A 17641-nucleotide genomic window follows, 5' to 3' on the forward strand; every position below is an offset into this window, starting at 1 on the left:
TCTTAAAATGAAATGGGTGAGGGGAAAAAGGAAGATTTTTTTTTTAAAGCCAACTTTCTGCCACCTGATTTCTAGATGCATCCCCAAACACAGCCACCCGTCGAAATTTGCACTTCAAATTTTGCATTGTAGTTCCTCAGAAAAGTAATGTGTACAAAAATGCATATACAGTGGTACCTTGGGTTAATTGGGTAACTTAATTCGTTCCAGAGGTCTCTACTTAACCTGAAACTGTTCTTAACCTGAAGCACCATTTAGCTAATGGGGTCTCCTGCTGCCGCCGCACCGCCGGAGCACAATTTCTGTTCTCATCCTGAAGCAAAGTTCTTAACATGAAGCACTATTTTTTGGTTAGCGGAGTCTGTAACCTGAAGCGTATGTAACCTGAAGCGTATGTAACCCGAGGTACCACTGTACCAGGGTAAAGCATACATGTTGTTGTTTAGTCGTTTAGTCGTGTCCGACTCTTTGTGACCCCATGGACCAGAGCACGCCAGGCACCTCTGTCCTCCACTACCTCCCGCAGTTTGGTCAAACTCATACTGGTAACCTTGAAAACACTATCCAACCATCTAGTCCTCTGTCACCCCCTTTTCCTTGTGCCCTCCATCTTTCCCAGCATCAGTGTCTTCTCCAGGGAGTCTTCTCTTCTCATGAGGTGGCCAAAGTACTGGAGCCTCAGCTTTACGATCTGTCCTTCCAGTGAGCACTCAGGGCTGATTGCCTTAAGAATGGATGCGTTTGATCTTCTTGCAAAAGCATACATACTAATGCATATATCAGTGGAAGTAACATGCAGTATATAAAATTAGGGGAAATTGCCCTGTGAAAATAAGTGTGTAAGGCAAAATTGCATCCATAATTGGCGCTGATATGCTGATGAATTTCCATGACGGCTATTTTTTTAAAATGTGAACTTGATGTGTAGAGAACTGAACACAAAGAAGCCAACATCTACAGAGTCACCCATCCCTCAGTGATATCAGGACATGAGATAATTAGTATTACAAGTGACCAACCGTGTGTGTGTGTGTGTGTGTGTGTGTGTACTTGACGTTGGGTAACCATTTTCAGGGGTACCCCTGAATATTTATTTATTTTGAAATATTTACAAACCGCCCGCTCCTATCAAGGTGGGGATGCAATAAGACACAAGATACCATCAAAACAATATAAAATAATCATAAATACAGCGAGCTCATCCTAAGAAAATGTAAACAACTGAATGGGACTGTCATCATTAAAAGGCTTTTGAGAGATGCCTGGAAGTTAACAGCGGGGATGCCTGCCAAATCTCTGCTGGAAGAGCATCCACAGGATGGGATCAGTGACAATAAATGCCCAACTTCTAGCTGAAGCCAGTCGGGCTTCTGAGACACGGGGGACAACTAATGGTCTCCTCTGGACATGCAGTTCCATCCCCTCTGAGGCTTTGTATCTGAGAGATTGGATTACAGGCCTTGTTTCATATGCTAGCTCTAGACAAGTCACTTAGGGGACAATTTAACGGAGTCAAGAGGGACTCTTGCAATGTAAGTGGTCCCTGATTTGCCTCTTAAATGACTTGCCTGAGATCACAGACAGGAAATCCCTTGTCAAGGGAAACCCATTTGCCTTCGCTGTACAGAATGTTCGTTTTGTGGGGGAAGAGGATTATCGGCCGAGGAGTTAAACTGATTCCGCCCCCATTTCTTCAGGAAAGAGAGTGAGGAGGGATGGGTGGCGGGGAGGGGAGGGGAGGGGAAGCACCATGTAAAAATACTGGGCATAATTCCTTGGGAGGTTTTCCTGTGCAAGTCCTGTGTAAGAGCTTCCTCATGCTTACATACAGAGGTGTGCTGAGGGGAGGTGGAAGATAGCAAACCCGAGGCCCAAACAAATGCCAGCTTTAACCCTGCTCACAAAACCCTCCGCCCTAAATACTCAGCCCTCACCCGCAATAAATTATGAGCCGCTGCACATTGACTTCCCACTCTTGGGCTGCTGTTCAGCAAACAATGCATCTCTTCTGTACTTGAAGAAGAAGAAGAAGAAGAGTTTGGATTTGATATCCTGCCTTTCACTCCCTTTAAGGAGTCTCAAAGCAGCTAACATTCTCCCTTCCCTTCCTCCCCCACAACAAACACACTGTGAGGTGAGTGGGGCTGAGAGACTTCAAAGAAGTGTGACCAGCCCAAGGTCACCCAGCAGCTGCATGTGGAGGAGCGGGGAAGTGAACCCGGTTTCCCAGATTAGGAGTCTACCGCTCTTAACCACTACACCACATTGGCTCTCACTTGAAAGGAGATGGGCTGTCTCCTTCCCTTCCCATGGAAGTTTGGGAAGACCAGTACAGCCCAAGAGCAGGGCAACATGCATCTCTGGCGTGTAGCTGGAGCCGCCTTTACAAAAGCAAATGCAGACAGTTGGGACCTGCATTGGACTGTGAATGTACAAGTCCCAGACTGCTGGGAAATTGACCTAACTTCTGAAGGGTAACCTTTAATGGAAGTTGTAGCCTTTCAAAGGTAGAGCATCTGTTTCGCATAGAGGAGGTTCTGAGTTCAATCCTCGGCATCTTCAGGTAGGGCTGGGAGAGACCCCAAGCTGAAAACCCAAAGAACTGCTGCCAGTCAGTGTAGACAATAGTGGGGTCGATGGATCAATGGCATGACTCAGTATGAGGCAGCTTTCTGTGTTCCGATGTGGTGGGTGGACCGGATTACTCCCATTTACAGTGGTACCCTGGGTTACATACGCCTCAGGTTACATACGCTTCAGGTTACAGACTCCGCTAACCCAGAAATAATGCTTCAGGTTAAGAACTTTGCTTCAGGATAAGAACAGAAATCGTGCTCCGGTGGCGCAGCAGCAGTGGGAGGCCCCATTAGCTAAAGTGGTGCTTCAGGTTAAGAACAGTTTCAGGTTAAGAACGGACCTCCAGAACGAATTAAGTACTTAACCTGAGGTACCACTGTATTTTATCCTCCTGACCATGTCAAATATCCTGGTTGGTCGGTGACTAATTAACAAGAGGCAGAGAAGGGTGAGTGTGGTGGTATGGTTGCCCAGGCAACACACAACACACAATTCCAAAGCAGCCGTAGGAGAACATGCATGCACAATATTAGAACCTTGCAAGGAGAGAGTATTTCTGAGCAGTTGATCACAATTTGCCATCTAGCTATGAATCAAAAGTGATGGGGTTATGCATTTCTATGGGCAACTCTCCCAGCACCAAGCAATACAATCGTACCTCGGAAGCTGAATGGAACTCGCTCCGGAAGTCCGTTCGACTTCCAAAACTTTTGGAAACCAAAGCATGGCTTCTGATTGGCTGCAGAAAACTCCTGCAGCCAATTGGAAGCTGTGGAAGCCCCATCGGACATTTGGCTTCCAAAAATACCAGTTGTTTGCAAACCGGAACACTCCTGGGTTTGTGGCGTTTGGGAGTCAAAATGTTCAAGAACTAAGCTGTTCAAAACCAAGGTACGACTGTACTTCAAATAATTCTCAGGACAAACCTGGAATCTGATTATATGTAACCTGGTACCTCAGGTTTCATACACTTCAGGGTACATACACTTCAGGTTATGGACTCTGCTAATCCAGAAATAGTACCTTGGGTTAAGAACTTTGTTTCAGGATGAGAACAGAAATCGTGCTCCAGTGACGCGGCGGCAGCAGGAGGCCCCATTAGCTAAAGTGGTGCTTCAGGTTAAGAACAGTTTCAGGTTAAGAATGGACCTCCGGAACGAATTAAGTACTTAACCCGAGGTACCACTGTACAGCAACTTTTGGCTTTTCCAGATGTTCCTGTTTCTACAGCTCCCATCATCCCTGACCATTGGGCACAAAGACTGGGGCTGAGGGAGGTGGAATCCAACAATATATGGAGGACCACGGGGTCCTTATCATCATCATCATCATCATCTGTCCTTCTCTGTGAGGTCCCAGGGCAGGCATGTCTAGGACCTTAGCATGCCTATAGAGTATAGTCCCCAAGGTGTGGAAAATTTGAAGGCATTCCTACTGCCTTATCCTATTCTTTACTGGCAGAGTAGAATTCTGCTTTCCATTCCTACATCCATTGCCAAGGCTTTGAGAATTTCTTTGAAAAGTTTTAAAAGCATTTCCTTTCCTACAAGGAAAAAACTGGGAGGGAAATGAGGAAATGGTTTAGAGACTTTCCCAGGGTGGGCCATTAGGGGCCTGCACCTTAAGCTGTAGTAATTTTTTTTTTTTAGAAGTAGGGTTTTTCTTTAAGCAGAAGTTTTAGAAACTTTGTACCAAACGCTTTTTCCTCTGTAGCCTGTTACTGAGAAAATAAATCAATTGACCCAACGCTATTAACACACAGCCGGACTAACTAGTAACAACTGACACTGAAAGATGTGTGTGCAGAAGTCTGCTTTTTCCATTCGCACACTGTCTTTCTGACATCATGTGACACAAGGCATGGTGAATAGGGCTCCCAGGAGCCGTGACCCAGGAACTGATCCAGAGTTCCTTGACCCACCTTTAGTCCAGAGGTAAGGATCCTTAGCTCTGGGTGCTGAATATTGCCCTCCATATCTTGGGACTTCCTTAGGCCATGCTGCCTCTCTCCAGCCCTGCTGAAAACTCTCCTTAAATACTTTTGCCTGGCTAGAATTGTGTCTCTGAACTGTAACAATTCCTTGCCTTGCTTGGATATATCTTATATAAAGGTAAAGGGACCCCTGACCATTAGGTCCAGTCGTGGCCGACTCTGGGGTTGCAGCGCTCATCTCGCTTTATTGGCCGAGGGAGCCGGCATACAGCTTCTGGGTCATGTGGCCAGCATGACTAAGCCGCTTCTGGCGAACTAGAGCAGCACACAGAAACGCCGTTTATCTTCCCGCCAGAGCGGTGCCTATTTATCTACTTGCACTTTGACGTGCTTTCAAACTGCTAGGTTGGCAGGAGCAGGGACCAAGCAACGGGAGCTCACCCCATTGCAGGGATTCGAATCACATGACCCAGAAACCTGTCTGTGGACAAACACCGGCTTTCTCGGCCTGAAAGGCAAGATGAGCACCAAACCCCATAGTTGCCTATGACTGGACTTAACCGTCCAGGGGTCCTTTGCCTTTTACCTTTTTACTAGAAGGAGAATGAAGAAGCTAAATCAGCAGAACAGCGTGGATTTCAGATGTGAGCTTCATTTGCTGCAACTGGCCACTGGGTGGAGGAAAACCCTAAGAGATATACAATCACAGGGCACAACGACAGTGCTTTGTTTTTCTGAGGCCCCTTTGCAGACATTTATGCGATATATATATTTTCGGAGTCAGGGTTCCTGTTTTCTCAGAAGGACTGTTGTTGGTTTGCCTTTGGTCAAAGCTTCACCGTGCAGATCAGGTTAGAGGTGTTTGAGCCAAAACGGTGTGACGTTTGACACCCCAGATAACATTTCCTAAGCAACAAAAACCAAGGACCATGCTGCTGATATGATATATCTTAACTCACCATCGACATCAGAGGGCTGAGTCAAACAACAGTCCGTGATCAATCCTCATATAGATTTTTTTTGTTTTAATTCTGTTTTCATTGACGTGTTTCTGACGTATTTTTTTCTTACTGTGTTTTATTTTAATTCCTAAGCCACTCTGAATGTTTGTATTAAAGCTGGCTAGGTACATTTCCGAGCACAATTCAAAGTGTTGGTGCTGACTTTTAAAGCCCTAAACGGCCTCGGTCCAGTATACCTGAAGGAGCGTCTCCACCCCCATCATTCTACCCGGACACTGAGGTCCAGCTCCGAGGGCCTTCTGGTGGTTCCCTCACTGTGAGAAGCCAAGCTACAGGGAAACAAGCAGAGGGCCTTCTCGGTAGTGGCGCCTGCTCTGTGGAACGCCCTCCCACCAGATGTCAAAGAGAAAAACAACTACCAGACTTTTCGAAGACGTCTGAAGGCAGCCCTGTTTAGGGAAGCTTTTAATGTTTAACAGACTATTGTATTTTAATATTTTGTTGGAAGCCATCCAGAGTGGTGTGTGTTACTGGTGTTAGCCACCCTGAGACCAACTCTGGCTGGGGATTGTTATTATTATTATTATCAGAACTGACCCAGACTCTGCAGTCATTAGCTATAGACCCTTCATCATGGGCCCCATCCATGAGAGGTCCAGAAGGTGGCAAGGGCCTTTTCTGCAGTGGCTCCCCGTTTGTGGAATGCTCTCCCCAGGGAGGCTCCCCTGGTGCCTTCATTACATATCTTTAGACGCCAGAGAAAAATGTTCCTTTATGAACAGGCCTTAAGCAATCTATGGTCTTTTAAATGCATTTGTGGGATGGGGTCATTCGTTTTTTCTTGTTATTATGATATGTATTTTCTGTTTTCATTTTGTATTTTTATGCTGTAACCCCCCCCCCTGTGATCTTCAGATGAAGGGCCATATACAAATTTAATAACTAATAATAACAATATAACTCTGGTCCCCACAGTCCTAGTTACAAGTAGGTAGCTGTGTTGGTCTGCCGGAGTCGAAACAAAATAAAAAAAATCCTTCCAGTAGCACCTTAGAGACCAACTAAGTTTGTTATTGGTATGAGCTTTCGTGTGCATGCACACTTCTTCAGATACTCTGAAACAGAAATCACCAGACCCTTATATATAGTGAGAGGGTGGGGAGGGGTATTACTCAGAAGGGTGGTGGGAATGGCTGAAAGGTGTGGTAAACTTGTTGATGACTGACTGAAATTGGTCTTACAGGAAAAAGCAAGGGGTGAGATGGCCAAAAATAGCTTTATCAGGTATAATGAGATAAGAATCCACTGTCTCTATTCAGACCAGGTCTCTCCGTGGTTTTAAGTTTGGTTCCCACCTATTGGTTAATCTAATTTTTGCACAGTTGCAATCTTCACACCATCCTCCTTCAGGTGTTTTGAGCTAACGCTCTCACCAGCCCTTGCTAGCATGGGCAAGGATGTTAAGAATAGTAATTTAATTCACTGAAATTGTAAATGCTTATATTTTATTACTATGTGTTTAAATTTGATTGGATGGTAACTGAATTCTAGTTGTTCTCATGGGATTGGCTAACGATGGTCACATGGGGAGTATTTCACGGCTCCATTTTATGTGAAGCAAGATGGCTGTGTTTTAGAATCCACTGTGAACACTGCTAAGTTGAATAGAGTGTTGGAGAGCATCTTCTCTGCTTGAAAGAAAGAGCAAAACTGCAAGAGAAGGTAAAGGTGGAAATCTCTCATAGGAGCTGCAATACATGGCAAAACTGAGATACAGAAGGCTGAGTGCTGAGCTCTGGAAAGAGCAGAAAATACTGTACAGTTGTTTGGAAGTTAGAAGAAGAGACTTCCAGCCCATGGTTGGATAAGCATGTGACCGTATGTTTTAATTCATCTATAACTAAAAGTTTCTGCAAGTAAAGTTTTTGAATGCTTAAGTCTGGACACTGGCTTAATCTCCTAAGAAGGGTGTCTGTCATAAGGTAAAGGTAAAGGGACCCCTGACCATTAGGTCCAGTCGTGGCTGACTCTGGGGTTGCGGCGCTCATCTCGCTTTATTGGCCGAGGGAGCCAGCGTACAGCTTCCGGGTCATGTGGCCAGCATGACTAAGCCGCTTCTGGTGAACCAGAGCAGCGCACGGAAACGCCGTTTACCTTCCCGCCGGAGCGGTACCTATTTATCTACTTGCACTTTGACATGCTTTCAAACTGCTAAGTTGGCAGGAGCTGGGACCGAGCAACGGGAGCTCACCCCGTTGCGGGGATTCAAACCACCGACCTTCTGATCTGCAAGTCATAGGCTCTGTGGTTTAACCCCCAGTGCCAGTCTTCTTAGCTGCATTTTTGCTACTCTGATTTCAAGAAAGGATGATGTGAGTTGTAGGACAACACACCTAGAAGGCCCCAGCTCAGGAAAGGCTGCTTTAGCCACTACAGGGAAATCAGGGAAATCACAATCAACTGTAGCAGCCCAGAGCTCGATCAATCCTTTCCTCCCCTGCCTGCAACTTTACGCTTCCCTGTGACTTAATGCTGTAGCAATATATTTCTGGCTGGCCTGAACTCTCTTTGCAAGCTGCCAACTCCAAACCTTCATCATATGAAAAGAAGCCATTGAGGAGCGGAATAAGGCAGTCCCACAAGGGCCTGAGCATGCTGTTTTGGTAATGTGCATATTCCCAGGTGACTCGGGCAGTGTGAGACCAAGGCTGGGAAGAATAAATAAATCTCCTGCAAGGCAGTAGAACATTAACTGCCGGGCCAGAGCCGCCTCTCTCTCTCTCTTTTTGTACAGCGGTTGCCATTAAAATAGAAACCCATCTCAGTGCAATAAGCGGTAATGTTTCTATTCCGAAAGCAGAATGTCGCAGTGAGAGAAATACAGTGGAAGACCCCAACCACCACAATGAGAAAAGAGAATCTCTTTTAGAAACGGCAGCCATTGTGCACTGCAAGAAAGGCATAACATGTCCCCCACGTGAGGCATAATGGATAAATTGGGGACGGACGGACGGGAAACTCGACAGAGCAGAGCAACTAAGACGTTCAGCTTCCAGGTCAAAGGAGTCACAGCCAGACAAGAACTGAGGCACTTCAAAGTGTGCCTTTCCATTAAACATACATGATTTTCAAAAGTATCCACAGGTCGTATGGTAATGATCAGGAATGCGGCAGGCAAAGAGGGAGAGTTTTAAGGTCTTCCTCTCCTGCTGAGGTAGTAATGGAAACTGAAATTTCAATGGGGGGAGGGAATCCTCCCATTGGTGTCACCACTGCCATCGCTTAGTCCCACTCACTGGAACCCCCCCCATTGGTTAAACTTCCCTTCTCTGCCTGCTAAAATCTTGATTATTACCAGCCTCCTCCTAAGTAAGGTGGTATTTGCATTTCAAAAACATGCATGTTCCATAGAAAAGAGACACCACACTCTTAATGTCACACCTGTGGGCCTCAATTCAGGCAGAACCACGAAGATATTTGCATGCGAACACACAATCTGTCAGGTCAGCCTTCCCTCCCCACAGTCCGGAATGGAACAGCCAGTTTCAGATACTGTTTTTCAGCATCATTGAGAAACAGGACTGTGCCATGTACCTAATCAAGGCCGGTAGGCAATTTGTGCTAAGATGGCAAAACTGTGATTTAATTGATTATAATGGATAAATTTATTCTGATCTTAGGATGTGTGTGCGTCCCCTGATACCGGGGCAGGGCTGCAATTTCAGGTCTGTTGCATTTTCTTATCTTATGAATTCATTTGCCATCTTCTTTAAGGAAATAAATCGTGCCAGTGGTGGTAATATATTGCTCGGTTGCTGTTGTTTTTAGTGAAGAGAGGGGAAAAAAATAATTAGTAATCAAAGGAGTCTCCAAAACTTGGCCCAGCACAGTTTGAGTCAAGTGTTATTTCTGAGCTAAAAAAAACAACAACCACACACACAACCCACTAACAAGAAACTTGGACTGTTAGAAGCCTAACAAGTCTAGCATAAGAAATAGCAACTGGTATTTTTGGCATGTAGGCTGACATCATATGCTGGTGTCAAATTAAATAACAGGCAGCCTGGACTTTCCTACAGGCTTCAGCAGAACCTGATGAATGTCAGTGGTAGCTTTCTCTGATCTAATCTGCAGAGGGGTCCTTTTGGAGTGTTTCCCTGGGGACGGTGGAGGTCACAGTCACAGTCACTCCCCACCACTGTCCCTCAGTTCTGTGTTCACAGAAAAGGCATCCTTTGCTTCCATTCTCTTCATTGCTCATCAGGTTGATATTTATCTCTCGCTTGGACTACTGCAATGTGCACTCTATGTGGGGCTACCTTTGAAGGTGACCCGGAAACTACAACTAATCCAGAATGTGGCAGCTAGACTGGTGACTGGGAGTGGCCGCTGAGAACACATAACACCGGTCTGGCTCCCAGTACATTTCTGAGCACAATTCAAAGTGTTGGTGCTGACCTTTAAAGCCCTAAACGGCCTCGGTCCAGTATACTTAAAGGAGTGTCTCCACCCCCATTGTTCTGCCCGGCCACTGAGGTCCAGCACCGAGGGCCTTCTGGCGGTTCCCTCCCTGCAAGAAGCCAAGTTACAGGGAACCAGGCAAAGGGCCTTCTTGGTAGTGGCACCTGCCCTGTGGAACGCCCTCCCACCAGATGTCAAAGAGAAGAACAACTACCAGACTTTTAGAAGACATTTGAAGGCAGCCCTGTTTAGGGAAGCTTTTAATGTTTAATAGACTATTGAATTTTAATATTCTGTTGGAAGCCGCCCAGAGTGGCTGGGGAAACCCAGCCAGATGGGTGGGGTATGTATGTGTGTATGTATGTATGTATGTATGTATGTATAAATAAATAAATAAATAAATATTATTTGACCTTTTCTCTCCAGTGGAGGTCTCCTTGCCTCCTCAGCTCTGGTACGAAATACCCGAAACTCCATGACTAGTGGAAAACATTTCAAAAGGTGGTTTTGAGTGCTGGATACCTAGGTGTTCCAGGCCCTTGGGTTTTGTCTGGAGCCTCTGGGCCTAACAGACAGGAGATGCTCCAAGCCTTAACTGTCCTGGGCATCCTCAGAACAGAAGTCCACTTACAATATTCCGATACCTCTTGGTAACAGTCCATGATGTTTCTGTCCTTTTTCTCCTTGTAGGAGGTGAAAACTCGCTGGTGGATCTATTGTCTATCATGGTCCTCCAGTAAAACTCAGTAAAGTTTGACATATATTTATGGTAGAAGACCATAAATATCCCTCCCACCCTCCTCAAAAAATCTTTGATTTTTAAGGCATTGTTGCCGATGGTGATCCCTACCCACACAATAGTTTTGGGTTTTCAGCTGTTGCTTTTAAATGCTTTAAAAACCTGCAAAACCTGCTGAACGGTGGATCAAAGGTAATAGGAGCACGCAATGCTGGCAACGTAAGCTCTGCTGTCACCATCTTACCCTCGATATTTCTTTGTAGGCTCTTTACCCCTTTAGCATCATTGTCAATTTAATGACAAATAACTGTTCTCATAGCTTTCTAACTAGCTCTTATCGGTTTGCTTTCTGTGTTTTAGCGTGGAGGATTCTAGCTAGAGTAAGTCTGAGGAGATTTGTAAGTACAATTTGATGGACGCTTGGCAAAATGTCAGGACCGCTTGACATCCATAGACTCTGAGGTGGCACCGCTTGCAATTTATTTTTGTAAGGAAGAAGAGAAAAAAACGTTTCTTTGAGAGAAAGCAGAAGGATAGGAAGAGATGTGCCTGCTCTGACTTTTCCACAGGATATTAGAGCTGTGATATCTTGGCGGGTTCAATTGATCCAAGGCTGCTTCATTTACACAGCAGGGAGAAATATAGTCTTAGCGAATTAGATTGTTTAAAGTGCTATGTGTGGAGGCAACTCCTTTTAGCCCACCGTCACATGAAAGCACAGGGATGCCAAATGTTTTCATCTGCTGGTCAAGTCTCTTTGTTCTTTGGCTTGCTCCTGAGGTTCATAGCCTAAATTCATGTTCCAGATTTGTCGTCAGACTGGGAAGACACACATCATCAGTGAATGGAGCAGCTGCTTTCGGTGGTTCTCAAAACGCTTTCCAAATGAAAGAACTGACAGCGCTTTGGAGAGCGTCAAATGCCTCGAATAGGAAAGATATTTAAATCTTGGATGGTGAGCAAAATTTAACAGCGTGCTGGAAATGTCCAGAGAATGTACTGTGACTGAAGGGAATTGCTCTGCACTTACTGGGCAACTTCACATTTTAAGTGGTCACTGACAGATATATGGAAAAGATTCAGAGTGACATAGGAAACTATGGTCTGCTCAATCTGCCGTTTCCCTGTAAAGCAGATATGGAATCAGTGCACCAGCCAATCTGTTCAGTGTATCTGTTCTAATAGCAGGTTGTATCTGCTATTAGCTTGCAGAGCACCCTTGGGGGAAAATAGGCAACTGTGTTTTGAACACAGGTACCACAGCTTCAAGTGTTTTGGCTGATTATAAAAAGAAAAGACAGAATATGATGACGCAGTTGAGTTAGGTAGCATGCATGTTTTTAAATCAGAAGAAAGATGAATGACCCATACTTCAAGTTTGTTGTATTTTGGTTTTTGGTGGGGGTTTTTCCCCAGGGGGTGGTGGTGGGTTAGTCTGAATGTTACTTCTGATTCCTGGATCCAGTGAAGAGACGACATCGTCATCATAAAGGACGAGGGACAGGAAGCTCCAGAGAGTGGCAATACATGCCCTGCAGGGTTGCTAAGCAGGTGCCCAACTTTGCCTACCTCTGATGTTAGCCGTCTTCTCGACATGCAGCCAGGTAGGACTGGGTAGCATAAAAAGCACTCTCTACTTTCAGTAACCTAGACAGCATCAAAAAAAGCAGAGACATCACCTTGCCAACAAAGGCCCGTATAGTTAAAGCTATGGTTTTCCCAGTAGTGAAGTATGGAAGTGAGAGCTGGACCATCAAGAAGGCTGATCGCCGAAGAATTGATGCTTTTGAATTATGGTGCTGGAGGAGACTCTTGAGAGTCCCATGGACTGCAAGAAGATCAAACCGATCCATTCTGAAGGAAATCAGCCCTGAGTGCTCACTGGAAGGACAGATCCTGAAGCTGAGACTCCAATACTTTGGCCACCTTATGAGAAGAGAAGACTCCCTGGAAAAGACCCTGATGTTGGGAAAGATGGAGGGCACAAGGAGAAGGGGACAACAGAGGACCAGATGGTTGGACAGTGTTCTCGAAGCTACTAGCATGAGTTTGACCAAACTGCGGGAGGCAGTGGAAGACAGGAGTGCCTGGCGTGCTCTGGTCCATAGGGTCACGAAGAGCGGACACGACTAAACAACAACAACTTCCAGTAAATCTGAGCATACAGACATTACCACAATTAATCTGACAGCTGAAACAGATTCACGAGAATCTCAATATTTTTTTGGCTTAAAAATAAACAAATAATGCTAGTCCCCGTGGTTATGAAGATATGTTCGAAAAGACACAGGCAAGTGCCAGTAAAATATAAGTATAGTTTCTCAGCAGGCAATTGGGGGGGGGCATTCCTCCATATTTTTTTATATATAACTGTACACATAAATTGTTTCACCCATAATTTTTTCACGTTGTTTTTATATACCGGTAAGCAGTCATTTTGTTTTCATAGGGAGTGGTCCATAAATGAAGCTACATATATCCATACCTGCTATTATTTTTATATTATCAGAGGTTCAAACATTCCAGCTCCTCAAAAATTCTGCAAACTGTCAAGGCACATGGCAGCACTATTGAACTGCTGATCAATTTATTGGTTTATGTGTGTGCATGAGTCTATGGGAACGGTGCATGTGTATATGAATACTGCATGTGTGTGTGTGTGTGTGAGAGAGAGAGAGGGGGGGGGGAAATGATAACTGCTACAGAGAAGGCATTCACACACAAAAGAGCCCATCCACGAATTTACGAGTGTCTCCACTTGTATATCTAAGAACAGACCTTGACTCTTAATTTCAAAGGCAGATATTTCTGGACACCAGTGTCGGTTCATTAAAGATTTACAGCCGGCACATTAACCTTAACGTTCCCTCTTTATGGGCATGTTATTCCTGCTATAATTCTAGTGTAACTCCTCATTGCAGTCCCCTCACAAGCCAGCTTGGGACTCTATCTCACTTGGGGGAGAAATCATTAGCCTTTCTGTCAGGCTCCTATTACTTCATCCATCTCTCTCCCACCATCAAAGCAAACCCAATTTAGAAACTCCCCCACAACATTTTCACTGTTTGACATCTGCAGAACAGCGTCTTGGGATTCTGTTGTGTCTCCCACACTTCTCCTGGCCTGTAGTGATTGTAAGATTAGCCTAAGAAGTGCCCTGCTGGATGTGATCTAGAGTCCACCAGTAGCTAGTAATGATGATGATTACCCAACTTCAACCACCTGTTCCCAGGCTGGGTTAGAACAAATTAAACTTCAGTATTAAAATCAAAGAAGTAGGGTTGCCATAGTTCTAGAGGTAAAGTTCAGGACACAAACGTTTTGGAGCTTTTTTTTTTTTTTTTTTGGAAATAATGATACTCAAAGTTGTTGAGCTATTTTTGGGCGATCAATATCAAGATCCTAGACATGTCTGGGAAATTCTGGACATTCTGCAGTTGCAGGGATATGCTTCATTTATGTAGGGACTTTTGGCCAATGCGCTCAGAGCAGTTTGTATTTTATAATAATGCTAGGAAATCTCCTATGGTGCTGGGGGAGACTCTTGAGAGTCCCATGGACTGCAAGAAGATCAAACCTATCTATTCGGAAGGAAATCAGCTCTGAGTGCTCACTGGAAGGACAGGTCCTGAAGCTGAGGCTCCAATACTTTGGCCACCTCATGAGAAGAGAAGACTCCCTGGAAAAGACCCTGATGTTGGGAAAGATGGAGGGCACAAAGAGAAGGGGATGGCAGAGGACGAGATGGTTGGATAGTGTCTTCGAAGCTACAAACATGAGTCTGACCAAACTGTGGGAGGCAGTGGAAGACAGAAGTGCTTGGCGTGCTCTGGTCCATGGGGTCACAAAGAGTCGGACATGACTAAACGACTAAGCAACAGGAAATCTCCAGTGCTGTTGGGGCACAGATTTGATTGCATCCAGCACTGCATGAACAGGGTTCCATTTGCACAGCAGGACTTCCTTTTCCTCTCTTCTCCCCACATACCTACAGAATCTGTTCCAGAGGGTCCCCCAACCCCTTGGAGCAGATTTTGAGAGTGCATAGGGAACTGCATAGGAGAGGAGGGAGAAAGATCCCTTGCAGAAGTGCTAGTCAGTTGCATGAGCACAATGGCAACCTTGGATAGAACCCCAAGTTTTACATATTTAAGAATTTAAGATATTTTCAGGTTTTGCAACTTTGAAGAATTCTTGTTTGCCTTAAACCAGGGGTCAGCAAACTTTTTCAGCAGGGGGCCGGTCCACTGTCCCTCAGACCTTGTGGGGGGCCAGACTATCTTTTGAAAAAATAATAGTGAACGAATTCCTATGCCCCACAAACAACCCAGAGATGCATTTTAAATAAAAGCACAAATTCTACTCATGTAAAAACACCAGGCAGGCCCCACAAGTAACCCAGAGATGCATTTTAAATAAAAGGACATATTCGTCTCATGTAAAAACATGCTGATTCCCAGACCGCCCGTGGGCCAGATTTAGAAGGCGATTGGGCCGCATCTGGCCCCTGGGCCTTAGTTTGCCTAGGTAAAAGTAAAGGTACCCCTGCCCGTACGGGCCAGTCTTGACAGACTCTGGGGTTGTGCGCCCATCTCACTTAAGAGGCCAGGGGCCAGCGCTGTCCGGAGACACTTCCGGGTCACGTGGCCAGCGTGACAAAGCTGCATCTGGCGAGCCAGAGCTGCACACGGAAACGCCATTTACCTTCCCGCTGGTAAGCGGTCCCTATTTATCTACTTGCACCCGGAGGTGCTTTCGAACTGCTAGGTTGGCAGGCGCTGGGACCGAGCAGCGGGAGCGCACCCCGCCGCAGGGATTCGAACCGCCGACCTTTCAATCGGCAAGTCCTAGGCGCTGAGGCTTTAACCCACAGCGCCACCTGCGTCCCTTAGTTTGCCTACCCATGCCTTAAACCAGCATTAAGAAACAGCCAGCGTACCAAATCAAGTTTGATGACTTCCAAGATTTTCCTTTGTTTTGTTGGTAGATTGATCCTTACCCTCCAACATTTCTCTGATGGGATGTCCTATTCCATAATAATACTACTAATAGTAGTAGTAGTAGTAGTAGTAGTAGTAGTAGTAGTAGTAGTAGTAATTTTATTATTTATACCCAACCCATATGACTGGGTTGGCCCAGCTACTCTGGGCAGCTTCCCACATATATAAAAGCATAATAAAACATTAAACATTTTAAAACTTCCCTATACAGGGCTGCCTTCAGATGTCTTCTAAAGGTTGTAGAGTTACCGTATTTTTTGCTCTATAAGACTCACTTTTTCCCTCCTAAAAAGTAAAGGGAAATGTGTGTGCGTCTTATGGAGAGAATGCAGGCTGCACAGCTATCGCAGAAGCCAGAACAGCAAGAGGGATTGCTGCTTTCACTGTGCAGTGATCCCTCTTGTTGTTCTGGCTTCTGAAATTCAGATTTTTTTTTTTCTTGTTTTCCTCCTCCAAAAACTAGGTGCGTCTTATGGTCTGGTGCGTCTTATAGAGCGAAAAATATGATACTTATCTCCTTGGCTCAAGGGTGTGGGGTACATAACCCCATACCCTCCAACATTCCTCTGATGAAAATAGGGATGTGCTAAGGAAAAGCGGGACATTCTAGGATCAAATCAGAAACCACAATGGCTTCTGTAAATCCAGGACTGTCCCTGGAAAATAGGGACACTTTGAGGGTCTGTGGATCAAATACAGCTTCTGTTACTTGGCAGAGGCAAGTTTTAATTGGGGAGGAATTCAATCACAGGGTGCACATGTTTGTTGTGGAATTGTTTTGATTCTGGCAAATCCATGTAATGGGGACTGAAAATTAAAATCTTAAAGGCAGCCTTTCCTCTTAATTTCGTGTTATTTGTTAAAGGATCAATTGAACTCAGATGGGGTGAGCAACAATATGACTGTGGCCAAAACTGGGGTCCCACTGAGAAACACGAGGGAGGTATCAGCAGGTTTGGAGGAACCTCAAGGTTTATGGAAGAACAAGGAACTTTAAGTCCCTCAAATAGCCCATAGCTGAATGTGTGCAGTAATTATGGAATGTTTAATGTCACATGGAAAAGAAAAATAGGAATAGCTGGAATGTTAGAGGATGCTGGAAGCAGGGGCAGAACAAGGAGGGTGCAGTGGGTCTTGCCTACCCTGGGTGTCAATTTCAGTGTGTGTGTGTGTGGGGGGGTGACAAGAAATTTCCCACACTGGGTACCATCTGACCTTGCTACACCACTGGCTGGAAGGCACACTGCAGCGTAATGTCCTCTTGTTTTTCTATAATAATATCCTTCATTCTCTTAAGACTCCTGTGTTTTCCCCTCCTGTGCACATTTCGGCAACGGATTTTTTTGACTGATTAATCATTGGCAAGATGGATGATTCACAATCTTTTCATTAGTTCTAATTAGCAGAGCCATACTCTCATCCCCCCACCCCTTATAAAATCCATATGTATGACAGCATCGTCCATAATAGGAAAATATGTAAACAATTGCATTAAGGAGGTATGAATTTGAAACTTGGGAATCCAACGCGAGTTGCAAGAATTTCTCCCTCTCCTGAATTCATTGTAGTTCTCAAAATAGTCTGGGGAACGAGAGGGAAGCAGTCTTGGGAATTAAGGAACATGGAGAAATTAGGGAATGTAAAAAAAGAGTGCAAGTCAGTGGTGGATCATCTGCCTTGCATGCTCAAAGTCCCAGGTTCAATTCTTGACATCTACAGACAGGACTGGCAATGTCCACTGCCTGAAGCCCTGGAGGATTCTGCCAGCCAGGGTGACAATACTGAGTTAGATGGACTAACGAGACTGACTCAGTGTAAGGCAGATTCCTTTGCTCCTACTGGTAGATTAGATGCCTGGCATTCAGAAAGCCCTGGATTTGTTCTCCCCCATCTCCAGTTAAAAGCATCACAGATGGCTGCCTCAGGCAAGAGCCTTGAGAAGCCACTGCCAGCCCGAGTAGACTATACT

At 45.2% G+C, this 17641-nt stretch overlaps 1 protein-coding gene across 1 annotated transcript in view; it reads right to left on the reverse strand.

The window, feature by feature from the left end:
* The window catches only part of SPATA16 (spermatogenesis associated 16), a 156125-nt gene that overhangs the window by 75005 nt on the left and 63479 nt on the right, over nt 1-17641 (reverse strand). The gene's annotated exons all lie outside the window — the stretch shown is intronic.

Source organism: Podarcis gaigeae (assembly GCF_964106915.1).
Source record: "Podarcis gaigeae genome assembly, chromosome: 5".
Taxonomy (NCBI): domain Eukaryota; kingdom Metazoa; phylum Chordata; class Lepidosauria; order Squamata; family Lacertidae; genus Podarcis; species Podarcis gaigeae.